Below are 5474 nucleotides of genomic sequence, written 5' to 3'. Positions count from 1 at the left end.
TTGTAGTTTACACAATCTTAAAATAAGTTTATAGTATAGTTATGTTATACTATGTTGAGACAAACCTTAATTTTATTAAAATCTTAATTTCATTAAAATCTTTATTTCATCTTCGTGTCAGTGAAATTAAGTTGCTTTTTCCATACAAAATTCAGTTATGTGATTTAAATGAAATTAAGCAAAATAGCCTTAATTTCGTTGAAAGGAAGGTTGAAATTAAGAGACATTTCAAATGCAACTATGCATAAGATAAATTTTAAGCAAAAGATAGAGTTGAGATAACGAAAAAGGGACATTTGTTTCATGTCAATGACAGTTCATTTTAATAAAACTGGGAAATTTTTTGAAAGTAGTGAATATTTTTAAATTTGAATACAGAGAAAAAACTACAACTCTTAAAATTTAAAATAAAGTGAAAATAATAAGTCACATACCTGAAATCCGCTTAGTTTAATAAAATTACTGGATGCCATCCCAGTTACAAATGGTGTTTGGGGCATGTAATTTTTAACATTCCATTTGTAAACAAAAACATTTGATTTCCTTAATTTGAGCCAATATGAACGCTTTCGAAACTAACTTAATTTCATTTTTACGAAATTAAGGAAATTCGGCTGTCTGAACATAGTATTAGTAGTTCAAGTATAATAAGTATATCGAATAATTTTTATAACTTTTTCAAGATAAATGAACTGCTGTTTCCATTGAATCTATATTCAAGTACTTCTCTTGACTCAATATTGCATTTGTTTCGCTAAAACCAATACTCAATATTCCAGTATATTTTATGTATATACTACATAAAAACTACTCTATAAAAAACTTTTACATTCCTTATAACTGACATGGGTAAAATTAAAGCTGTGCAACATATAAAATGCAAATTAAATGCAAAAAAAAGTTAGTATCTGCAATTTCTGCTGCTTAATATGTTGCGCAACTACGTGAAGGATATCCTGCATCAAAGCTGACATGCTTAAAGCATTTCTGACTGAATTTTGCATACAATGAAGTCTTTTATGCCAGTTTACGGATTTACTCTTTATGTGTAAATGCGTACTATATTTAAAACAATAATTTTATTTTTTTTGCATTAATATATTTTCACTCAAAACATATAAATCGCAACAATTGCATACAGAGTAAAAACTGAATTTCACTGCAATTTAAAACTCATTTCGTTGTTGGCACAATACACAAAAGTACGTAACCAACAAATCCTTGTTCATTCAACCAGGCAGCTTTGTACCACTGCTGCTACTGCTGCCGTAACTGCTGCAGCTTAACAGTCGCATTCTCCCATTCTTCCATTGAATACATTGCCAGCATCATATTCGTATTCCTATATATTCGCCGAGTTTCCCATAGCTATAGTCAGAGTTATGAGTTGATTTAAGGATTTTTTTCGCATATATCATGGCGTACAGGTTAAGCACGTATTTTTTGCACAAATGTAAACGATCACGTAGGAATACGTACACGTGTGGGTTAGTAGGATTTTAAGCATTTTTTATTTATTTAATTTTTCTCCCATGATGTGAGTTCAAGTATCTTCCATGGCAGTTTTTTCTGTAGCTACGACTGTTAGACATGTACACTTACAGTCAACAGTTTTCTATTGTATTATTACTATATACAAATAGATAAATTTATTTTTTATTTTATTTTGCTTCTAATATATTTTTAACATCATTGAGATGCCAAGTAAATGAATTAATTTTTGTGGACTGAATATGCCAAAGCAAAAAATTCATCAAAAAATTTGTCTGTTCAGTCGTTTAATACAGAAAATACCAAAAAAAAATGTATCGTATACCGATAAGAAGATAATGACAAATTTATTATATCGTGCTTTGCATATTAAATCTGTTCTAATTCCTATTTACATTAATTTTAATACAGTATATATGTATATTCTATCCGCTGCTATCAAATTTTATGGCTATTTGTTTTGAATACAATTTAGTATAAATGCAAAGTAATTCATATTATTTCATTACTTAATCCATTTGATATTTTGTACTTATCATTTTATTTTGTATTTAATTTTATTTTTGCTTTGGTCAGAAAATAATTGAGCATTTTATTTTTAAATGATTTATGGCATTTTAATGTTGTTGATCTAATAAATTGTTTATAATTGAATATAATCCATGGCTTAAGTGCAAATCTCATACAGAACTGGTCACAGCTGTATGAAAAGAATAATTTTTTGGTATCAAAACGCATTAAAATTTTGTTTAAATTCAAGGATAGTAAAAATTTTGTTGACAAAAATAATAAAAGTCGTTATGAATACAGAAAATTATTTCAAAACAATTACAATTTTAAACAAAATAATAGTTTTTATTGTTCTGTATATATTGTTCTATATAACATACAGTCATATAAGTATAAATTCAGAAATATAAATGTTTATTTATGCTTTGTGAATATTTTCAGATTCTACAAAAGCAATTATATGAGTAAAATAAACAAAAATTTTAAGTAAAAACTTTATTTTAGCCTAAAAGCATAACTCTAATTAAATACGGACATAGATTTATATTAGATTTTACTTTCTTTATATATATTTTACTTTCTTTGTGGGAATCAAATATTCCCACAAAATATAATTGTATAAAGTATCAAAATATCGGACATACGTTTTTTTTCATTAAATATTTCCATTTAATATATTTAAAAAAAATTAGATTCATGAATATGAATCGAAAATTAATTTACAAATACCATTTGAATTTAATTTATTTACTAATTTTTCTTTTAAGTTTTTGTTCTCCATTTTTTTGAATTTTTTCTCATTTTTTCTTTCTTTTTATTTCAATATCTGTTCTTTTTGTTTCTAATCCGCTTATTCTTTCTCTTTTTTTCTTTTTGTTATATAGAATTTCCCTTTTCCTGATATTTCACTTATGTCTCTTCTTCATTCTGTTTTTGTTTGATGTAGAAAATATAATTTGTGGCACTAAAATCCATTTATTAACATGAAAAGTGTTTATCTGAATTTTATATACAAAATATTTTTTAATTATATTTTTTTATTATATTACATATTATATTTTTTTGCATTAGAATAGTTTTTAATGGTTTATTTGTAAAATTGTGCATTTTTTCTTATTTCACGTATTTGGTGCTGTTAGCTAGCACTTTAAATTTATATTTATATACTCACAAGATAGTTTCCTTCCAGAACATCTCTGTAAAGATATATGTATTTTCAATGTAAATAGCATCTAAATAAGTAGTAAAAGTAGATTCTATAAAAAGAATTTTTTATCTTATTAGAAATTACCCAATTTAAGGTAAAATCTACAACAAATAATTTAAACCGTAAAAAACCGAAGTAGGTATTTGTAATAAAGTTATATATTGTTAAAATAGTAGACTCTTAATTGCTATATTGTTTACTTTATGTACTAAGTGACAACAGATTTTACTTAAAGTGACAGCAGAAGGTAAGACTTTCTGATAACATTTTTTTTTTGATGAACCAATATATTAAAGATGATAGTTCATTCCAAAGCGATCTAAATTGGTGAAATAATAACTTTTATATACATAAAAACCATCCAAAACTAATATTTTACTCTTAGACCATGTACCTTCTGTTCAAAAAGTAGGCACAAATTTAAATTTTATTTCAAATTTATTTTATCTCCTTCAAAATATGCTCCATCTGAAGCGATACACATATGCCAACGCTTAACCCAATCTTCCATACACTTTTCGTAGGCCCGTGAAGGTATGGCTTTTTGTTCCTTCAGCGAATTCTCTTTTACCGATTCAATCGACACAAAACGCTTACCATGAAGGGGCAATTTGAGTTTCGGGAACAGGAAAAAGTCACACGGCGCCAGATCTGGCGAATATGGTGCGCCTGAGCGATGACAATGGTGCTGTGTTTGGTCAAAAAATCGTGTACAACAAGAATTTTCCATAGTAAAAATCGCTTACTTACTTTAACCTTCTCTTACATGGTTCTTTGCGGTGTCTAAGCTGGAACTTAAGGTCGACGTCTTCCTTGAGAATGCCTAAGTAAGTGGCCAATTTTCTTCCATTTTTTGTTTTGATTTCAGTGGGAGCTTGTATGTGTTGCATGCATTTCCATAGATCGGTATTGCATATGCGCTCCGGTCACCATATTTTTAATATTCTTGTTAAGCATTTGTTTATGAATACTTAAATGCGTGAATGAATAGATCACGTGTTTTTCCACGTTTCATATCCGTAGAACAACGTTGACTTAACATTCGAGTTAAATATTAGAAGCTTAGTATTGTTACTTGTTTGGTTATTCTTTCACACATTATTTAACTGTCCGAATGATGACTTGGGTTTACTTAGCCGATCCGAAACTTTTTCTTTAACACCACTTTTATCCGTGATGTTGCTGCCCAGATATATAAATGATTTCCGGGATAGTATAGCCTCTGTACATTGCATTTGTTTTTACATAACTTATATACAGGCCGGCATATCACTTAGCCCTTAAAAAATTGTCTTCATTGGGAATTTCTTAAAGTTGTTTTATAAAAAGCAATTTTATAATTAAAATATGATTGGATTTACAATTCTTTGTTTATTATGTATTCTAAATTAATAATAAATAATAATTAATAGTTAATAGTTGATTAATAATTAATAGTTCCATACGCATTTATATATGATAAAATATATAGTTTCAAAAATTAAGTATTTTTTTAAATATTATAAAAAAAAATTTACCTAAAATTTTATTAATTTAAAATGCATTGAATCCATTTTAATTATTTTATGGTTATATGTCGAATTAAAACGATTATGTTGACGTCTAGAACTACAATTATAACTGCACCAATACATATTTAATAGTTTGATATATAAAAACTTTATTTCTTTGTGAATAAAAATATTTAGTCAGTTAAATATTAAGTGTAAAATATAATTGCTGATTTGATAAAAGTTAAGTTACTTAATCTTAACACTTAGTTTTAACATTTAGTAGCAATATATGTGAAATTGTTGTTAATAATACGGCTCTTCTTTTAATAGAGAGTTCTTTTAATCAGTGTTCTTGAACAGTTTAAGATACATTATTAAATTATAACATATTTTTAAATTTATATAACTCTTAAAATTTTAAAGATATTTTATAAATTCAAGCCTTAAATAGTGTTTCTAACTTAACACTGAACTAACACATTAAGTTAATAATATGAACCACTCAGCTAAAATACTTCCTCCTCAATTATTTAGTTGGATAAATATGACCATAACAAAACTTAAATGTTTCCTAAGCTAAATTGGTCCATTTAATATGGAAACCTTTCTCTCTTCGTTTTTATGCGTCATATTTTGGAACAATTTTTTTTGTTTTTACTGGAGGCGCTCAGCTATAAAAATGAATGAAATTTTTACTTCCATCATTTCGAGCTCAAAAAGTTTGACAAAAAATGTTGTAAAAAATTTATATATATGCATTTAAATAATCCCAG

The sequence above is a fragment of the Teleopsis dalmanni genome, chromosome 2 (assembly GCF_002237135.1).
Source record: "Teleopsis dalmanni isolate 2A chromosome 2, ASM223713v2, whole genome shotgun sequence".
Lineage (NCBI taxonomy): Eukaryota > Metazoa > Arthropoda > Insecta > Diptera > Diopsidae > Teleopsis > Teleopsis dalmanni.
Note: the sequence above shows the minus strand (reverse complement) of the source record.